The sequence below is a fragment of the Bombus bifarius genome, unplaced genomic scaffold (genome assembly GCF_011952205.1).
Source record: "Bombus bifarius isolate JDL3187 unplaced genomic scaffold, Bbif_JDL3187 scf7180000008176, whole genome shotgun sequence".
NCBI lineage: Eukaryota > Metazoa > Arthropoda > Insecta > Hymenoptera > Apidae > Bombus > Bombus bifarius.
This window is the reverse complement of record NW_022884493.1, coordinates 870,230-882,890: the sequence shown is the minus strand read 5'-3', so window position 1 is coordinate 882,890 and position 12,661 is coordinate 870,230. Positions and strand designations below refer to the sequence as shown.

The following is a 12,661-nucleotide window of genomic DNA, read 5'->3' as shown; positions in this document are numbered from 1 at the left end:
TCGACAAAAATGCGACAGCTTAAACCAGAAACCGGTTAAAACGAGACCGGATAACGGAAGTCTACCGTGAACCAAGTCGAGCGGAAACTACGTCGTTTGGGGCTACCCGTGTTAGATTTTGCGTTAAAATCTGTCCGTGGATAAGAAGGTTATCCCTTGTTCGATCGCGCGATCTCTTGACCAGGGACCATCCGCTTCTTGAATCAATTGTTCCGGATTCTTCACGGGGGAAAAATCCGACCACCGGCGTGAAACGTCGTACGCCCACGCCGGCGATCATTTTCCAACACGCGGAGAAGTCGGGCGAGCTCCGATCCGTTGCGAGGATATGCACCAAGGCAAATCGGCTTGTAACTTATAATTCCTAACGGCTCGCGAGGACCGACCAGATGCGTTTCGCTCGATAGCCGCCTCGCTGTCTATTCCCGAAGACCATCCTACGGAGGACCGTAGAAACGTGCTTCGAGAATAGATGCTCCAACTCGATAAGCAGTCGTTCGTTGTTCGGTTCTAGATACCACACGTTTCTCTCGGGCTTTGCGTTAATCGATCTAAGTGTATCGGGTTTCGGAAAAATTCGTTCTCTTCAAATACGACGGTCTTGTATCATATAAATATTACGTTGCAATGCAACATACAGAAACATGCGAAACATAGAATGATTTTTCGTTGTGAATATCAAATTGGTTGGGCTGCTTGTAGCTCGTATAGTTTGCGATGTAATTTAATTGCATTTAGTTTCTTGTAACGATCCCTTGAATATCTTGGATACATGTCGAAAACGCCGACTATTCGATAGTAATCTTAATTCTGGAAAAGAGAACGGAATTGTCTGCGTGAAATTAGAAAACATTTTGTTTTGTAACGACAAAAATATTAGAAAGATATATTTTATTTTATTTACGTATCGTCAAAGATAGGATAATTATTCGTACCAGCTGATATTATCCACTGTTAGTTATCAGAGTTGCAATTCACTTTTCTTATATCACTATCGATATCACCGTATCGTAGAAACGCGTAAATTCGATGATATATCCACCTAACGACCGCTATTTACCAAATTGCACTTATACAAGCCAAACAAGAGCACACACAACCCGTGAAATAGATAGTTTCTCCGAGCGAGTCCGATCGTTCGCAGACAGAAAACAGCAATGAATTATCTTAATCCGCCGATACGTCGCTTGTAAATGAAATCAGGATATCTGTTCCCAGGGAAAACCCTGCGGCACAGTGGTCGTCTCGGCTAGATATCGTGTACGATAACCCAGTCGCCAACAGTTTCGTTTCGTTCCAGCGAACGCCAGCGAATGCATATTAGAAAGCTAAGTCTCCGGCATTTCCTGTTCCTTAAACGTCGAATCTCGAGAAGAATGAAAAACGGAGAAAAAAATAGAAGAAAAATAAGCGATCGACGAAGACGAAAAAGTCGTAGGACCCCCCATCGAAACAGATACTTCACTAGAGACAGAGAGAGAGAGAGAGAGTGAGAGAGAGAGAGAGAGAGAGACATCGTACGTAATACGAGAGTATCGACGCGTTTCTCTTAATATACGCGACGATATACCGCGTGAAACGAGCGTGGAAGACGGGCGTAGCGTGGAACCAGGGTGCTCGGTTACGAAGAGATCTGACACGTCGGTAAATTTCCCGCTGATCACCGGCCGCGACTTTACGGCAAACGAAACAGGCCCCCACGTCCCCCGGTGTACCGTAATATTCTGTCGAATTTACGGGGAGAAGTACGTTACGACTTTATTATGGACGCGGGCCTGGTAACCCGTGCCACACCAACAGCGCCCACCGTCTTTCCCGTCACCTTTACTTTTTACTCTCCTCTTACTACTCTAATCGTTGTTCTCCGATGTATCTTCGTGAATCTCGAATTTTTATTCACGCTCGAAAGCTGAGGGAACTGAGCGCAGCTATCATGGGAAAAGAATTTGTGACCGTCGATAGTTGGAGCGTGCCAGTAGGCGGATGTTTTGGGGATGATGAGGAACATTTAAGCTGTCGATGTTGGATCTCGTTTGCGATTTAACGCCACGACGATTGCCTAATTATGGAAATAATTTTCACTGTCGTATCGTCAGGAATTAAGAAAATACGATTTAGAAAGCTTTAACTTTTGGTAGAACAGAGTTTGTAAAAGTACTTGGGAAAACGATGGTTATTGGAAATGCCTGTTTGAACAGAGCAAGTAAATAGTTTATCGGTCTTTCGTAGGAACTGGAAGTATCAAAGATCTTTGCAAATAAACGAACAGTGTCAATTACGTATCGTTCTATCTACCCTGAGTCACAGAGGTATTCATAACCTTCTATCGTCAATTATACGATAGTTCGGTAAATATACACCGCTCTTGGAACATCCTATTATACGTATCCCGAGAAAGAAAACATCGATCGCATAAAGTCAATATGTTCGTGACTCACCGAGAATCGAGTCTCTAAAGATCTCGAGTAATTCTTAAACTTGCATATTGCGAAACATGAAAGTTTTCCTTGCTAGATAGTCGATTATAATCGACAAATTTTTATTGCAAAGGCTACCGATTAACTTGCGAACTAACGCTATTTTGTCGATGGTCGAATAGTCGAGTAATCGACAACACGCGTCAAACTTTCCACGATAAATCTGATTTTCTAAAAAATTCGCTTTCTTTGCTCGTATCGTTCTTCCAGCGACACTAACGACACGTAGGAATTGAAAGAGTTACGTTAGTACAAATCGTGACTAGAAGTACCGCGTATGCTTATTTTTCGAGCAACTAGTCGCAACGGTTGATAGCTAATATCAGTGAGAGCGCGTTTACCGGCACGACCATAGGAAACAACATTTTCAATGTCTAACAAACGATCGGAGATAAGGATCGTTATTAGTGGCGATACAATTGCCATTTGGCTGGAGGATCGAACGCAAAAATCCGACTCACCGTTGACCAGAATTTTACAAGCAGCCACATTTCAGCCAATATATTGCTCGGCGACGGTGTTTACGGTTTCCACGCTGAATACTTTCTGTTACAAAATAACGCGTTTCGTCGAAACACCGTGGCCCATTTGACGTCAAACGAGCTCTACTTCATTGGTATGCGAGAACACGCTGTTCCCGCGAATATCCTCGGAATATTTCGCGTTTTTCGGATGTCACTCGGAACCAAGTCGACGCGATCGTTTTTAATCCGCCTGCTGCTACTTTTGATAGCCTCGTTTTTTATCGTTTCGATATAAACGACAAAATAAAATTCCGACCATGAAACTCTCGCGTCACGTTCCTCAACTATTCGGTTACTTTGGGTATTTGTCCATTGAGAAGAATTCTAAAAGGAACGAACGATATAGAACGTAGCTGTATACGGTTCTTACAACTACTAGCTATTCAGGAAGAGTCTAAACGATTCGAGAGTGAAAAGCCGGCGTTTCCATTGCGTAGTAAAAAAGTGAGAAGACAGGGCGAAATTAAATTGGCTCGTTCCCAACGGCGACGGGCAGCCGCGCGATCAGCTTCTTTGCATAAAAATGGCCGCGAATTAAAGCTCCTTTGAAACTCGAACTTTCGCTAGAGCGTGAATAGCCGCATTGAGCGACAGCTTGGTTCCACGGGTCTGACAAGCGAGAGGGTGGTCGTGGCCGATTCGAATAATTTCACCCGACATTTGTACCGTGTGCACGTCCACGCGTTCAAGTCTCCGAATACGAAATTTTCGTGGCCGCGTTGGACGCGGGCGCCGTCAGCCACCGCTGCAACGTGACGCAACGCAACGTATCGCGATGATCCGATTCCATTCGATTCGATTCGAATTTCATCGTGTAGCCGAACGAATCGCGAAACGAGTGGACACACGCGCGAGGTATCCGCTTGGCGTACGGTGCGCGTATATCGAACGAAACGGATGCGCTGGTTAAGAAGACACGAGAGGAGAGCGCGAAAGAGCAGAGAGCTATCCAAGTCTCGAGGAAATCTGACTCCTCGTAGGCGGCTTTGCGGTGCTAAGACGTCGCCTACCTGTGGCCTGTGGCATTTATTAAATCTTATTCTGGCATCTCCTCCCTTTCTTCCTCGTCTCGGGTTACCCCGAGGGATGTATCCACGCGACATTCTCAAGAACGTTTCTACTAGGTCCACGAGTCGTTCGATTTCACTGTCCTTTGTTGGGCGATTTATTAGAGACCTCCCCTTTTCCTTCTGCCACTGCGTTTTTTATATCCTACCCCTGTCTATTTTTTCCCAGCTCCTGCCACCTGCTCGTTCCACGTCAGACGATGTTTCGATTAAAAGACGCGGCTCGATTCAGCCAATGGCGAGCACACGGAAATCTGCGAGATCGTCCGGAGGGAGAGAGTCTTTCTTCGGAGCGAGAGGCGGAAGACGATTCAGGGGCGAGGAACTTTATTAAGTTCCCCGTGAAAAGTCTCCCTTCTTCTGCGCTGCTGAAAGAGGATTCGTGGGAGAGAGCAATATCTCGGTATAATTCGTCGACATAATTTCGAGACAGCAAACGTACGATCCGCTAAATAAAATCTAACAGATTCGGTGTGTTAAAAGACCTTAAAACACGAAATTTTCGTCGCGACTGTTAAAGAAGATGACTGTGTAGAAAATTTGGAAATACATTACGTAACGCGTACAGTATAGGCGTAAAAATACTCAACGATAGTTATTCAAATTATTTCGTGAGTCGGTATAAAAAACATCTCATAATCCACGAACACGCGTACCTACTGGAAAAAACACGATACTTCTCGAACAAGATGGAGGAGGACGTCTCCTCTCGTTCCTGATAGATAGGCCATCTTCTTTATTTTCATAATATATTCCACGTCCGTGTAGCTGTCAATGCAGCGACGAACGGACAGATTTCACGGATAAAATAACCGTGGCCACGTTTGAAACACAGAGTGGTTGCGGTGGTTGGTCGAGAGGACGATCCTCGTTCGTCATCCTCGTGTGCGACAGAGCTCGCCGTTCGCTCGTGCGTGTTCGGAAGATCGCCTACAGTGTTTGCAAACTTTTGTAAAACGTCCTGGGTGGAGGAACGTCGCGTACGTTCCCTCACGTGGCGAACAATAGAGAGGAAGCTCCGTTTCGGGTACAGGCAAGAAAGGAACAAGTCCATTTCGAGTGAAATACGCGCGTAACTGCGCCTTTTTTCGGGGAGGCTCGAGCGAGAAATGGTGTCCAGAAACTGGTTGGGCCTGAACGGAACCCCGCAGCGTCCGTCTATCGGTCATTTAAGCCTCCCTTTCTGTCTCTACCATCTTCCTCTGACTTCTTTTTCCCTTCTTCCTTTTTAGAACCTTGGGACTCCGAAGCCTGTAGTCTCGAGTGGAAAGCAAGGATGACTCGACGTGGCCGCTACTTGCACGAGTCCGCGTTTCGAAACGAAACGTAGAGTGGCTTAGCCCGTAACTTAATCGCTGTATCTGAAGAATTCTTGTCACCGTTCTGTGTAACTGCCGGCTCGAGGCTCGTTGTCGAAGCTTTTTTTCTCACCGAAGTCTCGCCGCTGTAATAGAGAAAGAAACGACGGGTGCTTTCGTAACTCGCGGTATCGCTAACCATAAGCAGATAACGAACGACACCGTTGGAACGCTCGAGCGTTAAACCGTTACAATAGAAAGCTTAAAAACAGAGAAAGAGAAAGACTATAAGAGAGACTGAAATGAGAACAGATGGAAAAAGAGAGGGAAAAAACAGACAGCGTATCTCGCGTGTATGCAGTATGCACCTGGATCGCGTTCCTCGTTGCACCGATATGGTCGCGTTATCTGTCGGTTCCGACCACCCGGCCGCGTCGTCGTAGTCGTCGTCGTCGTCGTCGGTCAGCGCACCACACACCTTCCACATATACACGTGTACGCGTGCAATAAGCGAGACAAGCGTATACACGCGTCAACGCGTGTAAACCGTGGAAGATAGGTCGCAGGAAGTGGTAATCTCACGATGGAGTATAGCGCAGTCGCTTAGACGCGATCCTTTCTTCGCGATGCGGCTGGACGCCTGGATTACTCGCTCGTTAGTCCGGAACGTGGAATCGTCATTCGCACGGCGAAACAATAACGTGGCAGGAAGCTGCCGGGTAACGCGTGGGAGCGATTGAGAATCGGGACTGGAGGGTTAGAGGGGAAGGGGACAGGGAAGAGAAGGAGGACGGTCCTGATTCAGAGAGGATCCTGTAGCTCCTTCTCCCCGTTTTTGGACGAGGAGCGAGCGAGTAATTCGCGACGATCGATCCGGCGAGTCGGTAAGCTAATTTCACGTCGAATAAAAGCGTCTAATGCCAGCCAAGGGAAAATCCGTTTAGCTTAGCCCAGGCTTCTCAAGATAAATTGGTTTCGGGGGATTTCTAAAGCGGCTTCTACGGCGCAGGAAGTTCGAGGGTGCAGAAGCGAGAGGTCCTTTGTGACTTGGGAGGCCTCTCTCCCGGGAGATTCCTCCCGGTGACGACGAGGATGCCGATGGAACGCCTGGACGCCGTGAATGTCAACCGTGACCCAACAATGGTCTGTGCTTAGGGTTTCGAGCTACGGGGGAGAAGAAGAGTCGTAACTTCTCCATACCTCGACAAAAACCTGTATTTCCGACCTGCCGTGCCGCTTCTGAAGACTTCATCCCGATAGATCTCGCTCTGTCACGCGTTGAAAAACACGGGAAAACAGAATTTCCTTCCCTCCCCTGCCTCCCCATTGGTCCGCTCTATTGCTTGTAAAGGCACAGTGGTCGACGAGGCTTCATCGAGAACGCTACATGTATTGGGAAACTCGATGTTACTCATGGGAAAGGAAGATGGTCATACGTGATTCAGTGTTGTAGTCAATTCTCTTGTTTATTCCGTTTTTAAAGATAGCGTAAAATTAAACGAACAACGACATTTTTTAGATCGAATGCATCCTGCTGAAAGTATTCAGGGAATCTGTATTTTTTCGCTCGCTTCTGCGTCCGAATAGAAGAACCAACTTTAGAACTTCCGTTGGTAATGAAGAGCTCTGTTTCAGAGAGTCTGTAGTCGTTGTTCTCGAAGTTTCGTAGAAACCATTCTGGTTGAGACAGAGACGAGAAAGCAGCGAGTTTCCTTGCTCTTTCAACTATTCCGTCGTGATGTAAGCGTTAAGCGAGAAGACCAGTGTAACGTCGACGTATGTACGACGATATACGTCTCCTTAATAGGTACGGCGACACGCAGGAAAAATTAAACGAACCTCGATAATCATTGGGAATTTCATTTTCGAAAGTTTGACAGTGACAAGAGCTCGTAAATATGAGCTCTGACGTTACGGTAATAACTTCATCGGTTACGTGTAATTGAGTTTCTTTCTGATCTATATTCGTAGTACCGAGTGTGTACTTCGGCGTCCGCATTTGGGAGCGAAACTGAACGCTTGCCCGGGCAGGTGACTTTTGCAAATCCAACCGAAAGAAGGAGGAAGGTTGAGCGCGATTGTGATGCCGATACCTGGCACATGCGAACACGAACTCGTGCGTATCGATATCTGCCCGAACAATCCATAAAGATCGGTTTCGAGTTTCGTTCGGCGCTTTATCTCATTCGGCACGCTTGAAGTTCACTTCAAGTCCCATTTCCAAGAATTGGTGGGCGCTACTGTAACATATATCGTGATCCATAAACGAAGTTCGATTCTTTTGTCTCGTCGTGGCTTGCCTCGGTGACCCCGCAAAAATCACGTTCGTTTGCGCAAGTTCCTGGCTTTCTGTCGGCGACGAGGACGCACAAGTATCGGCGGTAAAGGCGTTATTATGGAAACTTTCGCTTTGACGCTCACCCTCGGTCCGGTTACCCCCGCTTTCGACGACGAGAAAGAATGAAATTGAATCCTCGGAAAGGAGCGCGCCGCCACAATAAAGTCGCCGAGGAAAATCCGTCGTAGACGTCGATCGCCGTTCGGGAAATCGATGGATAGAGGCGAACAAATGATGAAAAAAAAAAAAGGAAAAAAAAGAAAAGAAGGAAGAAGTTGCGCAAAAACTTTTCCACCGGGTCTCTCGCCGTCTCTCTTCGTTTTCTTCCGTTCGAGTTGCCATCTTCTTCTCTCTTAAATTATTCGTCGCGCGGAAAGTAAGGGTTTTCTGCGGCGAACTGCTCGCGGTCCATTCGAGCGGCGGAAAAAACGCTTTTTAACGGAGGTCGGCAAGTCTATTCGTGCCAGTGACTCTTAAAATTTAAGTTCGACGGCGAATTCTAGCCGGGGCATTGTTGCCGCCGGAACAATTCTTCGTTTCTCTCTCCCCTCGCCAGCCAGAGACTTTTCAGCTAGACGTTGGAAAAACTTGTGCCCATTGTCCGCGGGAATCTTTCCCGCGTCGGTTCGTTAATTAATATCCTTCCTTTCTTCGATAAATCGTATCGGGCTGAGCGAAGGAATCACCGTGCTTCGCTTCTCGAAAATCCACGGGTCGACCGACTGACTCTCGCTCGAATTGCTGAACCTTGCTGGATTTAATAAGGAGCGTAAGGCGAACCGTTGGCAGTTTTCTTTCGCACGAGTCCTTGGCAAGGAGCCATAATCGACACGCGGAGAGACTTGCTCGATTACTATATTACAGCCTGCTATGAAAGTACTCGGATAATCTGAGATACCTTGTCGTGATAGTGCGTCGTGATCGAGATGCGTGCAACATACTACAATCGTCTACGTTTTTATTCGCCGCGAATATAAATTGATAGAACGTAATTTTAGCTGCGAAGGTTGCACCTATCTCGCCTGCTGTATCCGACTCCGTTTTACATGCACGTGATCGTGGCTTTCTTGTATCGTAATTTGTCATTTAACGATATTACAGACTCGACGAGTTTTCAAGTTGTGCAATTTTATGCCCAATAGAACGATCGATCGACTTGTCATTCGTAAAGCTTCGTTTATTTTAAGCTTGGTGTTTGGCGAGGGGATGTTTTAGTACTACGCGAGAGGACTTAAGCTAGCTTCTTTATTAACTTCTACGTATTATGTTCCTATATCGTGTACGTTCAATTTAAGAAACGACGCTTGCAAAAATCTTATTTTCTCCTGCTTCTCAATTTACGAAGTCGATCAATTTGCTTTCTAGACAGCTCGTACGCACAACCTCGATACACACCAAACGTTTGATTTCCTGAAACTTTCGACCAGCTCCTTGGAACGATTCCTCTCGCACCCACAGATGAAAAGTCATAACGAACTACCTTTCTTGTACTCGGAATTACAGTCGTCGTCACTGTCGCGCTCCTCGCATTGGGGTGGCGCGAGATCGTAATCAGAACCAATCCTCTGTCGTTCGACGTTCCTATGCACCCGTGCTCGTTGCCTTGCGGGAAAAAAGCTACCCTCAGTTTCTCCAGCTATTCCGGGAGCGCCGGGGAAAGTAACGGTGGCCCGAGGGCTCCAACTTCCCTTTCGTGCCACAGAGACGCCGAGGACACGGCGCCTTTACAACAGGGGACATCGTACATTCTCTAGAACTCTGCTGGTCGAATAGACCGCGAACCTTCACGGTACTTTGCGGACAACTTAACGCGAAACTAATTGATTTTCTAACATTTCTCTTACGTCTTACATAATTAACGATGGTAATTGATACAGAATGTCATTGATAATTGCTTGAGAATATGTAGGTTAGGTGGGCTGAGAGGATTAGTTACGCTAGAGGCGGATGTCGAGATCGTAGGCAGTTAAGTATTTAGATATTCAAATGAACTTCAGAGAATGTATTACATTCATCGTAGAAAAAAGTTCATCGTAACAGATACGTCCAATTATCTCAGTCACGCTACAATTCAAAGAACTCATTGTTGGGGAACGAGCCATTCCTGTACGACGTATACAGGGTGTCCGGTAAATGATCGACAAGGAAGTGATTCATTCTAAATAGGTAAATTGAAAAGGCGGAGACTTATCCGCGAAGAAACGTGGCAAGTGTTTGATTTTCATGGAAAAATATGAACTTGAATATTAAAATGCTGTCATTTCGAGTATAACAGATTGAACGTATTTGTGTACAGGATATCTATTAGAACAAATTATGTTACGCGACGTTATCAGCTAACGGTAATTTTATAGCGTGCAAATCGGTAAACACGCTGTACGATAATGCACGATAATGCACGCGATATGAATAATAATAGATAACCAGCGTGTATAACCAGCCCGTTGCCGGGGTCGCGATAGAAGGCAAGGCAGAGGGCGCGACGTAACGAGGAAGGGCGATTAGCATTTTATTGGTGTCGCGTCTTGCAATAGCTTTGGGCAGAGAAATAAACGAGGGAGGGACGTTAAACTTCATCGTCCATCGGACACGCCTTGTCGCTGCAGGTGTGCTCCGCTAGGTCGTTATTTATTGCACGGGCCCTCGCAGCCACCTACAACACGGCTGTTTCGTTATTTATACGTTGGACGCGATGCTCATTTTTGCACTCACACGGTCCACGCTCGCGGAATTTCGTCCGCAGATCTCTCGTTGGGAACACACCGCACAGTCGTCCGTCTGTACGTTTGCAGCGTAGCTGGAGGGATCGCGTGTGGACCAGGACGACGTGTCTTACACACCGCGTGAAACCCTAGATGGGAATTGTTCGGCTGCCCCTTGGCGTGTCCTCCGAGTCGCTAGTCGAAGATACTGGATCTTGATAGGAGGTAGGTCCCGAGGAACCGGTCGTGACTGTACCTACACGAGACATCATTAATGCCACCGTGGAACGAGCGCTCCGAAACGAAAATCGTCGGCCGTGGCCGGGAAGGGTGACTGCCGGGTGCCTCTCCTCGGGCCGCACGATTTCTCCGTCTGCCGGGCAGCAGGCCGGGAACGGAGGAAAAAGGAGCAAACCGGTCGCGGAACGAGGCGAAACCTCTAGGACGATAATTAGCGATCGAGGGTCCCGGGGAAGACTCGGGCCATCTCGTTATCCACGCCACGGCGCCCAGCGTGACGTCATCGCGCGTGTGGTGAGTGGCGACTGCCGCAAGAGGGTATAAGGTGGTACGCGTCGCGTGCACGCACGTATACGCGTAAACAGGTGTGCATGTACTCGAAGCTAGCGTTCGCGCGAACTACGGCAGAAAGGAGTGACAGTGGTGGGAGAAAGTAAAAAGGAGAAAGGAGAGAGAGTTGAAATAGGATAGAGGAAGAAAGAGAGAAGAGCAGAGTCCAAATACACGTCCGAACTGACTCTTCTTACACAGCGTATATGGCGCGAGCGTATATACATAGAGAACGGGAGAATCCTACGCTTGTGTAAAGTATCCAGTGGCGGAGTGGCGGAGGCAGAGGGGACGCGAGGCTCGCCGAAGCGTCCCGAACTCGACCGAAAGGCATCCCCCACTCTAGACGCCAATACGGTCGGAGCTTCGCTTTCGTGTTTCCTCGGTTGCATTCACGTCAGTGCGTTCTGGACCGATGTTAGGGGTGGTTCGTGCTCGGTACGGTGACTCGCACGTGTATCTATACCGCATCGCGTTTGTGCCTCGTAGTGGCTGTCGAACGAACGAACGAACGAACGAACGTGTACGTACTTATCTCGCACAGCCAGTCCGGGAGCGTGCGCACGAAGGAAAATATTTGGAGATACGTGGGTCCGGTGTCTTTGTGCGTGGATGGGAACGCGGACGTAGGGACGTAGCGCGCGTTGTGTGATCCGCTGCCGTGTGTAAGCACTCGATTGCTAGCCGTGACACACGTTACCCGTGCACCGTGCATACGTTTACAGAGCCGATTTAGAGTGGCGGGCAGCATTGTGTGTATAGTGTGTAGACGCGATTCCGACGGACGGAGGTTAGTCGTTTGGTGACGACCAAAAAAGAGTAGAGCACACGAGCAGAGAGGCAGTCCGGAAGGAGCGTCGTGGTCTCTCGTACAGAGTATAGAGTAGCCGAGTGGTGTTTTCTGGACTCTGTACCAGCAGAGCTATTCCGTTTTCGTTCGCCTGATAATGGATTAATTTTCGCCGGGGCAGTTCACCCCGGCGGCAGCGTAGTCTGGAGCAAGAGCACGCAGTATCGCGGCAGCAGCACTCAGCGATAAATCAAGGTGAGATCCGGCTTTGTTTTCGAGAAGGGTGTTCCGATAGCCGGCCTGCCATTGACCAGCCTCCTCGGCGAACCGTTTCACGTTCTCCTTTTCTTCCGTTTCGCTCTATCCGTAGCCGGTATACCCGCGATTATCTCCGTCCCTCCACGGCCACGCTGCAAACGAGCATCCACGAGCATGCAGCATATATTTTGCGGCCTCTCGCTTCCGTCTCTCTCTTTCTATCTCGAGTCTTTTCGATCCTCTCTTCTCCTTTTCCTCTCTTGGTCGGCTCGCGCGGGTCTCCACGGACTCTTCTTCTCTTCTCGTGCATAGGGACGAACGAGAAACACATGCACGCAAACTGCCGAGCCACCCTACGCTCTCTCTTTCTCTTCTTTCCTCGCTCGTTTCTGCATTCTGAATACCGAACGACACAGACCTTGCTTCCAATTCCCCTTCTATTTCATTCTTCCGATGCCTATATACCCGAATCTCTTTCCCAAAACCCTTCTTCTCTCCCTGACTCTCTTTGGCTGTTCTTTTAACGTAAACGCCCGCCGATCCTCTTTTCTCGTGTCCCTCTCCGCGAAATCATCCATGCAAATCGCGACCGATGGTTTTGGTATACACCGAGGGGATACGGAGCTCCTCGGTAAAC

The 12,661-nt window shown here is 48.0% G+C and overlaps 1 protein-coding gene across 3 annotated transcripts in view; it reads left to right on the top strand.

The window, feature by feature from the left end:
- Positions 1–12,661, top strand: part of LOC117209349 (frizzled-2-like) — a 128,787-nt gene that overhangs the window by 65,443 nt on the left and 50,683 nt on the right. Inside the window, exon 1 of one of the 3 annotated variants that reach the window (XM_033451301.1) lies at positions 11,374–12,021. The exons of the other annotated variants lie outside the window; for them this stretch is intronic. The gene's annotated coding sequence lies outside the window, so the exon portion shown is untranslated. Of the gene's footprint in view, positions 1–11,373; positions 12,022–12,661 lie in introns of those variants that run through there. 3 annotated transcript variants of the gene reach the window in all.